Source organism: Lissotriton helveticus (genome assembly GCF_964261635.1).
Source record: "Lissotriton helveticus chromosome 1_1 unlocalized genomic scaffold, aLisHel1.1 SUPER_1_unloc_31, whole genome shotgun sequence".
NCBI classification, from domain to species: domain Eukaryota; kingdom Metazoa; phylum Chordata; class Amphibia; order Caudata; family Salamandridae; genus Lissotriton; species Lissotriton helveticus.
In genome coordinates, this window is record NW_027611672.1 from 927,600 (window position 1) to 945,446 (window position 17,847).

The 17,847-nt window shown below is 48.7% G+C and overlaps 1 protein-coding gene and 1 long non-coding RNA gene across 2 annotated transcripts in view; one reads left to right on the top strand and one right to left on the bottom strand.

Annotated features, from left to right (window-relative positions):
• Positions 1-17,847, top strand: part of LOC144805883 (uncharacterized) — a 104,124-nt gene that overhangs the window by 51,904 nt on the left and 34,373 nt on the right. The window lies entirely within an intron of this gene.
• LOC144805888 (uncharacterized) overlaps positions 1-17,847 on the bottom strand; it is a 34,682-nt gene that overhangs the window by 4,422 nt on the left and 12,413 nt on the right. The window contains exons 2-3 of the long non-coding RNA XR_013605621.1: positions 16,811-16,945; positions 11,777-11,846 (exon numbers count right to left, since the gene is read on the bottom strand). This is a non-coding gene — a long non-coding RNA (uncharacterized LOC144805888). The remainder of the gene's footprint in view (positions 1-11,776; positions 11,847-16,810; positions 16,946-17,847) is intronic.

The window sequence follows — 17,847 nt, forward strand, 5'->3', positions numbered from 1 at the left end:
TGTTGGGCTTTTAGCTGCTGAGTTTTTGACTACTCTGTGTCAGAGGCCCATGAGGGACTGCAACTACCCCAGTGTCGAACACCTTGTCTGAGCTTACGCCTGTGGTCCAGCTGGCCACAGTGTGGGCTCAATTGCTGACAGGCCAGGTGTGACTGCTACCTTGGGACTGCTGATCTTCAGGCAACTGCAAAGAAAAGACAGAGTGGGTGCCCTACTGAATGCAGCCCTACACCCAGGACAAAAGTGCTCCACAAAAGCCTGCTGGTGGGTCACTGCTCTCTCGAGTGTTCGGGCGTGCCATTCAAGTGCCGGGAAACAGGAAAAAGACCCAGACAAGACTGACTCATTTTGTAAAAGGGTAAGATGCTTACAACAGAGCATATACGCATTGGGGTGACTGGAGTGACAGAACTGCACCTACACTATATTCATGATACTCCTAAATGCCCCTAGAGGGGAAGACTGTATCAGAACCGGACGCACCTGTCTGCAGCAGATGCTAATCTGGCATCCATGCACTATCTTTTCACCCAGACTGTCCATAAAGTTGATTTCAGAGCCGCTACGCACATAGCAGGGGGAATCTCAGACCATTCGCTGGGGAAGGTGCAACTCGATGGTCCGGTTGTGCACTTCATCCTACCCCCAAGGGTTGATCCGTGATATTTAAAAGACAAGACGTTCAAAGCTTGTATGAGAGATGGAGCAGACTTCTATTTTAAGGAGAATGGGCGGCCTGTTGAATCAGCTTGCATGCTATAGGGTGAAATTAAGGCAGTGATTCGCGGCCAGACACAAGCCTTGATTGGGAGAATGTCGAAGGAACGTAAATTGAAGTGCGAGGCTCAGGACAAGGAATGTGCTTTCCTGGAGGTTCGCTTGGCAAGTGGGGAATCAGTTTCTCTCCCATTACACCATCAACTGAAGCAGCACACATTAAGAGTACTAATGGAAAATAGCGTGCACTCATGCGCTGGCTACCCAGCATTGTCTCTATGATGTCGGTGATAAAGCCAATGAGTTGCTTACATGATTAGAGAGACAAGACAAAGGAAGGAACTGGATCCTTGAGGACACAGACAACAAGGGGATGGAAATACTGGGAGAGACTTCCTGAAAGACCTGACCCTGCCAATGTTTACAAATGAGGACCGAGACTCACTAGACCAAGACCTGACAGTAGACTAAATCAATAAGACAATAGGAACCTTGCAAGTAGGGCAAGCGCGGGGCCTGATGAGCTCCCGTTAGAATTATATAAAAGCATGATGGATAATATCAGGGAGTACCTCCAGAGTAGGTTTCAGACTGCCTGAAAATAAGGATGTCTCCCGGAGCACCAAAGAACGTCTGAGGTGGTGGTCATCCCAACAACCATTAGAAATGCAATAGGTCTCGGATTTATTTGAGTTAGAGCTAATGGCATTGTAAATGGCAAAGTCTTTTAGCCATGTGTTATGGAGTGTATGCATGTGGTGTGTAGTGGAATTATGTGGGTTGGATTGGAATTGTAGCAATGGTGGCATGCTGCGCTTTAGATGAATATGTTTAAAAGTAAAGTGCACCATACTGCGATTGCTACAATAGTTAATTGTGGATGCGTTAACAATTGATGTGTGCACTGATGCCTGGTGGTGTGTGTGCCTGTAGAAATTGTGCACTGATGGCTGGTGGTGTGTGTGCTTGGTGGAAGCGTGCACTGCCGGCTGGAGGTGTGTGTGCTTGGTGGAAGCGTGCACTGATGTCTGGTGTTGTGTGCCTGGTGGAAGCCTGCACTGACATCTGATGGTGTTTGTGCCCGGTGAAAGTGTGCAGTGACGGCTGGTGGTGTGTGTGTGTGGTTGCGTGTGTGGTGGTGAGTGTGTGGTGGTGAGTGTGTGGTGGTGTGTGTGGTGGTCTTATGTGTGTGGTCTTATGTGTGTGGTCTTATGTGTGTGGTCTTATGTGGGTGGTCTTATGTGTGTGGTCTTATGTGTGTGGTCTTTTCCTGCGCACTCACTCTTACTCTGCAGTCATTCTGCACTCACTCTCATTCTGCACTCACTCTGCAGTTATTCTGCACTCACTCACACTCTGCAGTTATTCTGCACTCACTCACACTCTGCACTCATTCTGCACTCACTCACACTCTGCACTCACTCTGCACTCACTCTCACTCTGCACTCTCACTCTGCACTCACTCTACTCGCACTCTGCTCTCACTCTCACTCTGCACTCTCACTCTGCACTCTCACTCTGCACTCTCACTAGGCACTCTCACTAGGCACTCTCACTAGGCACTCTCACTAGGCACTCTGCACTCTCACTCTGCACTCTCACTCTGCACTCTCACTCTGCACTCACTCTCACTCTGCACTCACTCTCACTGACACTCTGCAGCACTCACTGACACTCTGCCGCACTCACTCACACTCTGCCATACTCACTCACACTCTGCCCTCAACACGCTGCCCTCAACACGCTGCCCTATACACGCTGCCCTCAACACGCTGCCCTCAACACTCTGCACGCCTTCAACACGCTGTCCTCAACATGCTGCCCTCAACACGCTGCCCTCAACACGCTGCCCTCAACATGCTGCCCTCCACACGCTGCCCTCTGCACGCCCTCAACACTCTGCCCTCTGCACATCCTCAACAATGCCCTCAACACTCTGCATGTCCTCAACACTCTGCACTCACACACACTCTGCACGCCCTCAACACGCTGCCCTCAACACACTGCCCTTAACATGCTGCCCTCAACATGCTGCCGTCAACACGCTGCCCTCAACACTCTGCCCTCAACACTCTGCACGCCTTCAACACGCTGCCCTCAACACTCTGCACGCCTTCAACACGCTGCCCTCAACACGCTGCCCTCAACACGCTGCCCTCAACACTCTGCCCTCAACACTCTGCCCTCAACACTCTGCACTCACACACACTCTGCACGCCCTCAACACGCTGCCCTCAACACTCTGCCCTCAACACGCTGCCCTCAACACGCTGCCCTCAACACTCTGCACGCCTTCAACATGCTGCCCTCAACACGCTGCACGCCTTCAACACGCTGCACGCCTTCAACACGCTGCCCTCAACGCGCTGCCCTCAACACGCTGCCCTCAACACTCTGCCCTCTGCACGCCCTCAACACGCTGCTCTAAACACTCTGCCCTCTGCACGCCCTCAACACGCTGCCCTCTGCACGCCCTCAACACGCTGCCCTCTGCACGCCCTCAACACGCTGCCCTCAACACGCTGCCCTCAACACGCTGCCCTCAACACTCTGCCCTCAACACTCTGCCCTCAACACTCTGCCCTCAACACTCTGCCCTCAACACTCTGCCCTCTGCACGCCCTCAACACTCTGCCCTCAACACTCTGCACTCACACACACTCTGTACGCCCTCAACACGCTGCCCTCAACATGCTGCCCTCAACACTCTCTGCCCTTAACACTCTCTGCCCTCAACACTCTCTGCCCTCCACACTCTCTGCCCTCAACACTCTCTGCCCTCAACACTCTCTGCCCTCAACACTCTCTGCCCTCAACACTCTCTGCACTCAGCACTCTCTGCCCTCAACACTCTCTCTGCCCTCAACACTATCTGCACTCAACACTCTCTGCACTCAACACTCTCTGACCCTGCCCCAGCCCAGCACCCCTCTGTGTCTGCAAGAACCATGCCCTAGAAGCTGACTGACCCTGCCCCAGCCCAGCGCCCCTCTGTGTCGCAAGAACCATGCCCTGGGAGCAGACTGACCCTGCCCAAGCCCAGCGTAGACACAGAGAAGAGGCTGACAGGGAGAGCTCCGTGCTCTAAATACATATTTGGAATTTTTGCATTTTGCCAACTCCAGCTGGAAAGCAAGCGCCGGCTCCAAGTGCTCTTGTTATTCAGTTCATAGACAGCTAAGCGGCCCCATTGCTGACATAAATCATGGGTATGAAATGTATCCAGTCTCTCAATTAAAAGTTTTAAATATAATTTAAATATAATATACGAGGCTATCTCTCAGCACCCCTGCCTACTCGATCTCATAACAGATATTAGTATGCCAGATACGAGAGCAACTCGCAACAAAAAACAGAAGCCGCAAAAAAAAAGGAAGAAACATAATCGTAATCGAGTGGTGCAGGCGCGAGCGCCACTGCAACCATATGTCTTGAATTATCTCCGCCGTGATTGAATAGATAATTGAAGATATATGGCCTTCTGGTGCACGTAACAGACACCAATAGGCCATAGGCCATAGGCGGAGCTACTCGACCGCCTATGGCCTATTGCGTGTTCTGTTTCTAAAGCACACGCACACGAAGGCCAATAGCAATGCACGTAGCAAAAAAAAGCACGAAAAACCACAAGCAGCCTGGAATTCGTTAGGTACGTTTTCGGAAGCCCTGAGAAAAGGCTCTTGGGCCACGCCCACTGCTGACGCAGTGGGACGGTAGGCCCGAGCCCTAAAAAGGACGAACCAGCAACTGAGTGTGGGTCTTATAGGCCTATCTGCTCGCTTAATATTGAGACTAAGGTCCTTGCGAACGCCCTGGCGATCTGCCTGTGGACAGTAATTGCAACAGTGGTTCATCCTGATCAATCTGGCTTTATGCCACACCAGGGAACGCGCTTAAATCTCCGACACCTTAATGGAGTACCATATGCAATAGGGGATTCCTTTGCTGAACCAGTGGCGCTGCTGTTACGCTCTTGTATGTGGCCCCTCTAGCGAGCATGCGCCTCAATAATACAGTCTACCGAGTCTTTGCCATCCGACAGGGATGTTCCTTGTCTCCTATGCTCTTCACACATGTTTGGGTTCACCAGGATCTCTCATATGAGGTATTCCAGTTGATCAGGAGTGGGATTTGAGAATCTCCGTCTACTCAGACGTTTTGTTATATGACACGTAGCCAGCCTTCTCGAGTGAACGAATCCTACACATTTTTCACATACTTGGAGATTATTTAGGATATAATATTAACTGGAAGAAGTCCTTAATATTCCTGTTGGTGGCAGGGACCCTGCGGCTGCACTCTAGGTGCACAGTTAGGGTGGCACTACATAGCTTTAAATATTTGGTTGTGTTCATTACAAGAGAGCACAGGCAGGAACATACTCCCGAAATTAGACAGTCTTCGCTGGGATGCCCCACGCTTGCGGGTGCTCCCGCTCTCCTTACTGGGCTGGGTGGCCCTATTTAAAGTGATGACCCTCCAGGGTCTCCTGTACATTGTGCAAAAAATGTCCTTTAAGATCCCACCAGACATTTTTTTTCAAAAGATAGTCTGAGAACTTCGGCTCCTGTTGTGGGATGGTGGCACGTCACGCTGAGTAAGTTGCAGAGGGGAGTTTATTAAGGTGGACTGGCGGTCCGGAGCATTCACAAGTATTACTGGGCCACGCAGCTGGTGGCACTCAACAACTAGGTTTTTGCGGACCGTAAGGATCCTGCTTACCGGGTAGATAGTTTGGCCATGGACAAGAGAGGTTACCCCACCCTGGTGCTGTATCGAAGAAAGTATGAGTGCACCCTGCCTACTCATACCCAAACATTGGTAAAGGTGTGGAAAGAGGCTACCAGGTATTTAGGCTGGGAAGATAAGCTGACTGAAATTACTCCACTCTATTATGGTGATCTCTTAAGTGCAGTTGGAGTATTGCAGGGCTTCACAAAATGGGGATTGATTAGATTAGAGCGGCCGGGCGATGTGTGGGGGGCCAGGCGCTTGTGTCCTTCACGATGCTACAACAAAAGTATAAATTAGGTGACTAAAAACTGTTCTGGCATTTGCAGGTGGCCACGCTCTGCAAAGTCACATCCGGGAAGGGGGGGCAGTTGCCTGATGCATCCCTACTGGAGGACCAGCTACTAATTGATCTCCTGACCGAAAAAGCAATCTCAACCATCTATAGGAAGTTGATCTACAATTCTCTGGATGCCTTGGGGACGCGGAGAGCTGTGTGGGAGAGGGATCTAGGCACGCTTGGCGATGGCGATTGGGTTGAGGCCATTCAGGGTGTCCGAACTCATTTTTGTCTAATTGAACTACAGATACTGATACTGCCAAATCAATTACCCTGTTTACATTAAAGGGCAGCTTGAACTCAGAGCTCAACAACAGACTTGATTGAATAAATGACCAGCATACTGCTTATCTTGCCAAGACACAGGTACTTTGTAAATCTCTTTTTATTGAACAAGTGCTCAATCGATGGTGTTGACACCGAAAATACGGTGCACATTAGTGAGAGTGATTAGACCAAAAACACAAAGTCTGCAAATATAGAGTGAGTAACATAGCTTGGCTTGTCCTGACACTCCCTGGCCAAATCCCACTACATAAAACTAAATTGCCCTTTATCAAAGGCAGGTAGTCCTCCCAAGGTTCTGGAGGTCGCTGGGCTGCAAGACGACTTGACTTTTGGTTCTGGATCATCCAGGGATGCAGACAGGCCAGTAGGACTGGGACCAAGAAAATAGTTCTCTACAGATCCTCACCAGCAGAGAAGGCTGCAGTGCCCTTAGGTCGCCAAGAACTGAAATTCAGGGTCTGGGGATGCCACCTAAAATCTTGATTTAAGGGTGTTACAAGGGAGTGACAGGTAGAGGCTAATGGGCCCCTCTCATGGGGTGTCTACACCCTCTTATCATGCCCACCTCCTGTGGGAAGGGGACATAGTCCTAGCCCTAATTGGATAAGTCCCATCATCTTCAAGATGGTGGGCACTACAAAGTGTACTTCACCTCGCCTCCAGCACCTGAGGGATGGAGTTAACAGAGGGAGCGGGGGTTGCACCTCCTGTTGTATCTAAGGTTTCCCACCTGTCCTTGCGCCTAAAAGGGGGTGAGGACAGGAAGATCGCTTGCTCCCTCTAACAGGAGAGGCTGGGGCCGCATTACAAAGGCGGCAAGGCCTTTGAAAATCCTTGCCACAGATGGCTCTTCCTGACCAGGGGGAGGTGTGAGCACCTCCACCCAGGAAAGGCATTGGTATTGACCTCGAAGTGCACAGGCACTCTACCCCATGAGGACAGAATACACTCTGGTGGTAGCAGGCTAGCTCAGGCGGTAACCACACTAAGGAGTGGTAGATTTTACGTGACCCCTCTAAGGGGTACTCTGTGTGCAATTTTTAATAAATCGGACACTGCAATCAGCGCACGTATATTTCCTAGGACAGCGAAAACTCTACAGCAGGTCTTGCTCACTGTCCTTATATTGTGACTGCCACTACTGAACATTAATCTTGAATTGTTAAACCAGGGCCAGGATCTGGACAAGAGCCAATGAACAGGAGGGCAACTCACCAGATGATAGAAGTCTTCTGTCTTCACACTCACTCAGAGAGAACAATGCCATCCCATGTATTGCATGACCTCTCAGATGTGATTCCTTAATAAGAATAAAATTAACATAACGCGTCCCTGGGGACCCCACAGCTACACCGTTCCTACCAGTACCATAAATGCTTGGGGTCCCGCAGGTAAACCTAACAGTGCTACAAAGGCTCAGGGGCCCTACAGGTAAACCTTTCCTAACCCAGTGCTACAAATGCAATGTGCTCACTGCAGCAAGACTGGGCGCTCTAGGGGCAGCAATTCAGTTGCTTGGCATTCATCTACCCTTAGCTAAGCCACGTGATAAAGGCAGTCGATCAGGATGATTCTCCTCGATCAGAAGTAGCTCTCACTATTGAAAAAGGTGGAGACCCTGGAATAACACAAACGCAGACATGCGGTTAGGCTCTACCAGGACATGTTGTAAACTAATAATTTATGTATCTGTAGAATTAGATTGCATTGCAAGTTAATTCTTATGTCACTATTTTCTGCATACAACATACAAGATAGATTCCTCACATGCTTACCCTGATGAAGGGAGAACCCCCAAAATGAATTGGGGCAGACTGAAGTTGAATTTACTTGCGGAACAGTTGATTTTGGAAGTGATTCGATGAGAATAAATATGCTTAAACTGGAAGACAAGTGGATTTGCTTCCAAGGGAAGGAGATATTGATGCACTTTTACGGGTACAAGCTGTGGAGCAGGAGACACAGACTAGATCTAGTCTGGAGCTATATAAACAACTGTAGCCAAATACATCTACCTTCTGGCACGCGATGAGTGGATTACATAAATACGACAATAATGAATGAAAAATACACGGCATGCATAGACAAGGTTTGCTATGTAACATCTGGACTCCTGTAAACCTAAACAAACACCAGTAATCAGACACTAGGGATATCACCTGAAGCTCCTAAGATGTTCCTTTTGTTTGGTATCTTGTGTTTGGAAGGTGGGTTTTTAGGATAAGCTATTTTTAGGTGTGTCTTCTTTTATTCCAGGATGGGCACTAGTTTTAGAATTGTCATCATTTATACTCTGCATACCAAGTTGCTGACTTTCTTTCACGCATCCCTCATTTCCCCAAACGGGAAACATCTGGGGGTGGGGTGTGTCAGGTAGCCCCTGTGGAAGACGATGGGATAGAGGATAAGGAGTGCCATGCCATCCCTTCATATATTTCTCCCCTCCTATATTCACAGTCCCCTTTTACCAGTCGTCCGCTTTTCTGTCATCAAGAAGTGGAGAGAGGGGAATCGGCAGGCGGCCCCTTTAAGCCAGAGCTGAGGACGGACATCAGAGGATACACACTTGAAGAAGGCGGGGGCGGAGAGCGCATCAGGTTGGTCAGTAGTTGGTCCAGCTACATGCGGCATGAGAATGCAAGGCGGAGAAACCAGTGGGGGAAGACCGGAAAGACAGAGAAGGACTAACAGCCTTACGAGAGAGCGAACCGGAGCCCAAGGGAGGTCACAGCTTGTCTGCGCTTTAAGGCTGTAGCTGCCGCCTACCTTCATATTGGGGTCGAAACGTCGACTTTTGTTTTCACCTCAACAATGGCTTACGCTAACAGTTAACCCGATACATGCAGGAGCTTTTTGAGCATGTTGTCTAACTAAATGGTCATGAACAGTTGATGTCGTTCTTTGTAACTGGCTCACATTTGAAGCCAGGGCTATTACGGACTGTTTTATAAACTATGAAGAAATGTTTACTCTTTAGATAGGAGTTAAGGTCTGCTATATTTTACCTTCACCCTGCACTGCCTCCCCTTCTCCCCTCTTCCCTTGGAGCACACATTTTTCTATGATGATTATGAAATGCCTTTATTGGTTTTGTAATTTGTGTAATCCTTTGCTATGTTATCACACTGTGAGTAAAAACAAGTGTGATAAGACTTCAGTTTAGTTGTATTTTCATTTAGTATTCAATTGTTTGTCTGTTATCTGTACTGGGACCCCCTTGGATATGTAACAGCTTGTCGGCGGGCAGAACACCCGAACCTGGCGGAGGAGGGAAAGCCGAAGCAGAAGACCAGACCTCACTGAAGGACGCAGAGTCACCACGCCACGGCCCCGGAATGACGTGGCTCTTCCAGGTGCGTGGGCGTCTACAGGGCTTTTGGAAAGGGGCTGATTAGGAGAGGGACGGGAGGGGAGGCTGAGGGGTGAAAGGGACCAAGGGAAAAGGAAATAAGTGAGAAGGAAACAGAGACAAGAGTAGAAATCATCGGATACTCTTTTTCTTTTGGTTGCTCCAACCACTACACCACAGCTTTCCAAACTATGTGGCGCGACCCATATGTAGGTGTGTTGCATCGGCAGAGTCGAGCTGCAGGGGCTCTTAGAAGGAGCCAAGCAACAACAAAGCCCTATTAACATGCACAAGGTCTTAAAGACCTGTGAAGTGCTCGGGTGCGGCTGTGAGCGGTCCCGGGCTGCCACACACGACGGGCGGGGGGAGAGGGTACTGAAGTAGGGTGACCACCATTTTTGGCGGAGTGTCCCAGTGTCCTGACACTTTTCTCCAAAGTAGAGAGATGTCCGGGTTTTACAACAAAGTCCCGGTAAAACATCCAAATGTCCCGGTTTTAGTATGCTGTTTAGATCACCCCGCGGGCCTTCCAGCAACAGACAGAGTGCCGCTGCAGGGGCTCTTATATGAATAACAACAAAGCCTTATTAGCATGTTAAATGGTCTTCATTTGTGGATAGTCCATTTGGCAAAGGGCCCTTCAATGAGTGAATACGGTGGGTTATTGGGTCCAGGGGGTTGGCCAGGGGTTTGGGGCAGCCCCGGGATCGCGGTGCATTGGGAAGAAAAGCTGCCAAGAAGCCCTATAGAAGCTTTCACATTTACATCCTTCTGCACGCTGCGGCTTGTGACCTTACGAAAACAAAAACAGAAACAATTCAGTTCAATGGAGAATGCCCGTGTGAGCCTTGGGCATGGAGGAGTGCGGGGGAGGGAGTGGGTAGGGGCGCTGCGCACCTGGGCACCACCAATACAGGAAAATATGAAAAAGATTTAAGAATTAAAGCAGCATTTTTTCCTCTTTGTCACAGACCCTTATGGAACCCACAGAATATTTTGGTCGGGGGAGAGGGATAGAGTGAGACAGAGAGAGAGGGAGTGAGACAGAGAGGGAGGAGTGAGATAGACAGGGAGGGAGACAGAGAGTGAAACAGAGAGAGGGAGACGGAGGGAGAGACAGAGAGAGAGAGAGAGAGAGAGAGAGAGGGAGACAGAGAGGGAGGGAGACAGAGATGAAGGGAGACAGAGAGGGAGGAGTGAGATAGACAGGGAGGGAGACAGAGAGGGAAACAGAGAGAGTGAGACAGAGGGAGACGGAGGGAGAGACAGAGAGAGAGAGAGAGAGAGAGAGAGAGAGAGAGAGAGAGAGAGAGGGAGACAGAGAGGGAGGGAGACAAGAGAGGGAGGGCAACAGAGAGGGAGGAGTGAGATAGACAGGGAGGAGACAGAGAGGGAAACAGAGAGAGTGAGACAGAGGGAGACGGAGGGAGAGACAGAGGGAGACGGAGGGAGAGACAGAGGGAGAGGGAGTGAGAGATAGAGAGAGAGGGAGGGAGACAGAAGAGGGAGGGAGACAGAGATGAAGGGAGACAGAGAGGGAGGGAGACAGAGAGAGAGAGAGGGAGGCAGAGAGGGAGGGAAGGAGACAGAGAGGGAGGGAGATAGAGAGGGAGGGAGACAGAGAGGGAGGGAGACAGAGGGGGAGGGAGACAGTTGGAGGGAGAGGGAGCGAGACAGAGAGGGAGTGAGACAGAGAGGGAGGGAGACAGAGAGGGAGGGAGACAGTTGGAGGGAGAGGGAGTGAGACAGAGAGGGAGGGAGACAGAGAGGGAGGGAGACAGAGAGGGAGGGAGACAGTTGGAGGGAGAGGGAGTGAGACAGAGAGGGAGTGAGACAGAGAGGGAGTGCGAGAGAGGGAGTGAGAGAGAGGGAGTGAGACAGAGAGGGAATGAGACTGAGAGGGAGTGAGACAGAGATGGAGGGAAAGGCCACCTCTGCCACTGATTCCCTCACTAGTACCCTTTAACAGGGCCCCTCAAGTCTCTCTGTGTGGGGTGTGTGTGTGTGGGGGTGTGTGTGTGGGGTGTGTGTGTGTGGGGGGGTGGGGATGGGGTGGGCGGGGTGGGGTGGGGTGTGTATGTGTGGGGGTGTGTGTGTGGGGTGTGTGTGAGGGGTGTGTGTGTGGGGTGGGGTGTGTGTGTGTGGGGCCCGAACCCACCATAGGTAGTTCGAGCTCGCTCGCTGCGCTTTCTCGCGTTACCGTGTCCCTGAAATTCTTTTCACAAATGGGTGAGTCACCAACAAGAAAAGTTTGGAAAGCTGTGCTCTACCCCCTCCCTTCACATTGATGCATAGTTATTATTTATCCCTCACATCCTCCCTTGACTAAACCATAAAGCAAAAACACTTACCTGAGTCTTTTCCTTCTGTCCGAGGGACAACGGCGGCCGAGGCTCACCTAAGGGACTGAAGAGGAGGACCCTGTGGGAAAGAAGAACATAACAGAGACAATCAATCATTGTGATTTCCTGTAATACTCCTTCTTCTTGCCTTCTGCTCCCCTGATTGCACTAGTTTTTCTTGCCTTCTGCTCCCCAGATTGTACCCGTTCTCTTGCCTTCTGCTCCCCTGATTGTGCCCGTTCTTTTGCTTTCTGCTCCCCTGATTGTGCCCGTTCTTTTGCCTTCTGCTCCCCTGATTGCCCTCGTTTTTCTTGCCTTCTGCTCCCCTGATTGTGCTCGTTCTCTTGCCTTCTGCTCCCCTGATTGCACTTGTTTTTCTTGCCTTCTGCTCCCCTGAGTGCACTTGTTTTTCTTGCCTTCTGCTCCCCTGATTGTGCCTGGTCTCTTGCCTTCTGCTCCCCTGATTGCACTAGTTTTTCTTGCCTTCTGCTCCGCTGAGAGTGCCCGTTCACCCACATCCTCACCCTCACACACCCTCACCCTCACACCCCCACTCCCTCACACCACCACACCCACTCACCCTCACACACACCTTCACACACCCCCTCACCCTCACACACACCCTCACCCTCACCCTCACACACCCTCACACACACACCCTCACCACTCTACCACGCTACCGCCCTCACTCTACCATTATCTCGCCCTCACTCTACAACTCTACCGCCCTCAAGCTACTGCCCTCACTCTACCACTCTACCGTCCTCACTCTACCACTCTACCGCCCTCACACCCTCACTCTACCGCCCTCACACCCTCACTCTACCACCCTCACTCTACCGCCCTCACTCTACCACACTCACTCTACCGCCCTCACTCTACCACTCTACTGCCTTCACTCTACCGCCCTCCCCCTACCACTCTACCGCCCTCACTCTACAGCCCTCACTCTACCACTCTACTACCCTCACTCTACTGCCCTCACTCTACCGCCCTCTCTACCACTCTATCGCCCTCACTCTACTACTCTACCGCCCTCAATCTACCACTCTACCGCCCTCACTCTACCGCTCTCACTCTACCGCCCTCCCTCTACCACTCTACCGTCCTCACGCTACCGACCTCACTCTACCACTCTACCGCCCTCAGTCTACCGCCCTCACTCTACCACTCTACCGCCCTCACTCTACCGCCCTCTCTACCACTCTACCGCCCTCACTGTACTGCCTTCACTTTACCACTCTACTGCCCTCACTCTACCACTCTACCGCCCTCACTCTACCGCCCTCACTCTACCCCTTTACCGCCCTCACTCTACCACTATACCGCCCTCACTCTACCACTCTAAGTTCGATAAGGTCATGAGAGTCGACCGATGGGAAAAGGAAGTCTCATTCTGGTATTGGACTTTGATGGAGGCGGATGAAAAGATCGAGATTGAAATCTCAAATTTATGTGCAAAGGAGCTTGGGGATGGACATTTGAAGCAAATGTCGCTGGACTTTGGTAAAACCCGCCTCGCTTAAACGTAATCATCTGTTTTCCACCCATAGAGTTTATTGGTCCCCAGCGAAGCTATCAAAGGTCACAGGTAATATCTACAACTTCCCAAGGTGTATGCTTCCATCAGCAGATGATCTGCATGTTTATGTTGTGTCCGAAGATCGCTTCTTACTGGACCTCGGTGTGTGATTTTCTTGGGGAAGTAATAGGTAAACAGATTAAGGTAAGCACTCATCTTGTTTTCTTTGGACTCAACCAAGAGGAAGATGTACGAATACATTCTGCTGTTCCCAAGTTTATTTTCGATGCGTTTTTGGTAGCGAGGCGGGAGATATGTAGGCTTTGGAAGTCTGAAAGTCCCCCTTCTTTTTCTGAGTGCCTCAAAATTCTCATCTATACGAGCCAGTCTGATATGGCCTGTGATCCAAGGAGTCCGGATATGATCTGGACAATGTTGGTAAATTGGAGAGAAAACATCAGTGGGTCCAATGATTAAGCCAAACATGATGTGGGTCCTGGCCTCTCCTGTGTTGTGGTCCCCTTTTCGTAAAGGAGTTGGAAGTGGAACCAGCAGTATTTTTCTGCAGAGATGTACTCCGTCCCCTCCCGGACATTTGTGGGGTAAGATCAACCCTAGCAAGAGAGTTGGCAAGATGAGGACAAAAAACAAAAATCCTGATCAGGTAGTCCAGCTGTCAGTGTAATACATATACCGATGGCCCCCACACGCTGATCAATTTCGATTTGTTATATGTTATGTTATCAGCATCTGTCTAACACCTTCTTCCTCCACTATTACACCAAAACGATTTCTTAATAATGCCACATGCCCATGAACGTCTGGCAGTGATGACACTAAAAAAGCACTTCATACAGTCTACAGTTTTCAAATATCTTTTATATTCATCTGCATTGAGTCAGATATTGAACATATATGTTTGTCTTATGATATAAATTCCAATAGGGGAAATATGTGCCTCTTTTATTACGTGTGACTGACTCAAGTTGCTGCCTCCCTCCCACAAGTGATTTTCTACTTTAGAGTTTTTAGCGTAATAGTGTTATTCTTGCCTTCCCAAGGTAGGGTTTATAGAAATATAAACTGGCAGAACACCAGAGTCAGCTCGGTATGACTGACTCAGCCTTTCTTCCATCTATGTTTCGTACAATGAGTATCAGGAAATTTGGTGGTAACAGCACTCTTCATTAAAGAGAGACACGAGTGAACGGCATGTACTAAGTAAGTGGTTGTTTGTATTATTTAGTGTAGAGAACAAAAACTATGCTCATATCTAGCTTTTATCCTAGGATATTGTTTGATAAATGTTGTCAGTAGCTTGCCTATTTTGCATGTTGTGCGTCAGCCTGTGTTGGCTCTTCTTGTGCGTGTCACTCCCCTGGAGTAAAGCCTCTTTACCATCCTGCTGAGTGGATGACGTGTATACTACACTGTTCACTATTAGGAACTACCTTTGACTTTTGGATGAGCATTCCATGGGAGTACATTTGTTTTGGGTTTATGGGTTAACGGGTTTTTATCAGTAATCCCTAAATTTCGCTGAAAATACCCATGTGTCCGAGTATTGTTCATAGTGTTGCTTTAACCAGTAGCGTGATCAGTTGTGCTTGGATGCTTTTCTTTCTGTCTGTTTCACTCGAAAAGATACAATGTTTCTTTTCTTTTATTCCACATTATGCTAGTCTCCCAATAAGCTTCCTGGTACTTCTTGGTTTTTCCTACATGTAGAGAAATGAACATTTGCTGAGAATAGACACTTTCATAATACCATAAATATCTCTGTTTTATTTCTTTCCTTCTAGTCAAGTCTTCCATCACACTAACTGCACTTTTATGTTCCTGTGTGTGTCCACAAATGGGTCAGTATTATTGTTGATGTGTTTAGGGTCTTGCCAGATTCTCTGCATCTCTTGGATTGTTTCCATGTGTGTTCAATGAAGGTGTGTTTTTGCTTATGGCTGTGTAGAACTGATGAGCGACTAAAGCCTTTCCTGCATTCAGTGCACTTATGGCTTTCCTCCGTGTGTGTCCTCTGATGCATCCTTAGGTTTTAACAGTTACTAAAACTACTTCCGCATTCACTGCAATGGTATGGTTTTGCCCGTGTGTGTTCTCTGATGACTCTGCAGGATTGATAGCTGACTAAAGCTTTTCACACATTCACTGCACTGGAAAGGCTTTTCCCCTGTGCGATTTTGCTGATGAATCCTTAATGCGGAAAAGTCATGAAAACTACTTCCACATTCATTACAATGGTATGGTTTTTCCCCAGTGTGTGTTTGCTGATGCCTGTGTAAGACTGATGGTTGACTATCTGCACTTAAAGGGTTTTTCCTCTGTATGTGTTCGCTGATGTTTTTGTAGATATGATTACTGCACATTGGCGGTAAGTCTTTGCATATGGGAGCACAACAGTGGGATATTGGAGCAGGGCAGCCATGATCAAATGCTGGTCCTGACATGCTAGAGATATTTTTTAACATATAGGGGCCCTAGATCACATTTTGAAACAATGGGGTCGATTGGCTTGGCATAATAGCAAAAGACATGAATATTTAATGAGAGACCTTTTTAGCTAATCTATTTGAAAAATGTGCTTTACAATGCACTATTTGACCCAATACTTAAAAACATTTCCTCAGTTTCTGAACCTCTCTGCACACTCCGTAGAGGAGGTTTGGCTCATTTGCTTCACTTTCTACAATTCAGAGCTAGTATTATTTCCCACCCCTTTCGAAGATCATATCAGCACCATAATACAGGTGGAAATTAAACAGACATTTGTTTAACTTGTATTTTCATAATAATGATGCAGTTATTATAGAATGTTAGTGATGTCAATTATTGCGATGTCCTAAGTATTAAGGTTATATGAGTTCACCTCCTAGAAAGACTCAGGATTAAAGGTCATATGATATAACTTCCTCTGATTCTCAACACCCACTCTGCCCGCAAACACGTCGTTAAACTCTGAGACCTACTCGACTCAACCACCCCAGACGTCACCTTCCTGACGGAGACCTAGCTGAACCCCTCCTCGGCACCCGACATCGCCATAGCCATCCCGGAAGGCTACAAGATCACCAGCAGGATCCGCACCAACGGAGAAGGAGGAGGAATCGCCCAGCACAGACGAAGCCCTCAGCACCACCGAACATCTCCACTTCCAGATCCACACCGACCCCAATACCACTCTCAGAGGAACCCTCGTCTATAAACCAGAGTAAGTAGTGCGCTTTACAAATGCTATGATTCATTAAGGTCAAAGGCTGTGTGATGTCACTTCTGATACCCCTGGCATTTTGGTGAATCAATGTCCATGCAAAACCTAACAGGGGACCAGAAAAAAAGTTACAGCCAGGAGAAAGTCAGCCGCACAAGATAGAAAAACACTGGAAAATGAAGGGATAAAACACCTTTGATAGTAAAGTTGAAGAAAAGTAAATAGTATAAATGTACAAGGCCATACTTTTACTAGTGGGAATAGTTACACGTTAGAAATAATAATAAACATGATTTACTGGGGTCGGCAGAACCATCTGCCAAGGCTGCAGAGCTGGTGGTGGGAGTCAACCTGGTTGTGCTTGTCTTCAAACGTTCCGCGGCGCTGGTGGTGGTGGCAGCTGCTTATGAAGGTGCCCTCTTGCCCTTGGGTGCTTATGAAAGGAATAAAGATAAAAAGAACAATGATTGGTGGTACTCTCTTTACAAAAAACAGTTTGACAGACACAGTATTGATTATTTTAAATCAGATAACCTATTCCTAGATTCCTAATCTAAAATTACATTTTGAACTATTAATTCATTTCCATGAATGATCTTTGGTACTCCAACCTCTTTTGATGGGCCAAGTTGGTCTCCCTTTGCATAGTACAGTACGTACATCAGGGAGATTAGGACTGTATGAGCTACATAAAGCCACAAGGAAGACGCGAACACCCCTGGTATACTACTATCATAATAGTAGTAGCATCCCCTAAATGTTCCCAAGCGAACACCTAGCTGGCTAACACTGGAACAGAATTCTGGCAGTGTCAATCACTCTCTGATGCAAAACGTGCATTTATGTCAAGTCAAGTCGAAAATTTATATAGCGACTACTCACCCAGAGGGTCTCAAGGCGCTTGAGGGAGGGGGGTTCGCTACTTATCAAATAGCCATGTTTTGAGCTGGTTTAAGAGAGGTGGTTCTGTGTGAGGCAGAGGTGGGTGGGGAGCGAATTCCAGGTCTTGGCCGCTAAGTAGGAGAATGATCTTCCTCCCATGATGGCTTTTCGGATGCGTGGAATCGCGGCGAGGGCTTGATTGGACAATCGTAGTTGGCGGGTGGGGTTGTAAAAGGTCAGGCGCGTGTTGAGGTATCTGGGTCCTAGGTCATAGAGGGCCTTGTGTGCGTGGGTGAGGAGACGGAACGTTATTCTCTTGTTGACGGGGAGCCAGTGAAGGTCTCTCAGGTGACCGGATAAGTGATTGTGGCGGGGTATGTCTAGGATGATTCGGGCGGAGGCGTTTTGAATGCGTTGGAGTTTTTTCTGTAATTTGGCTGTGATTCCGGCGTA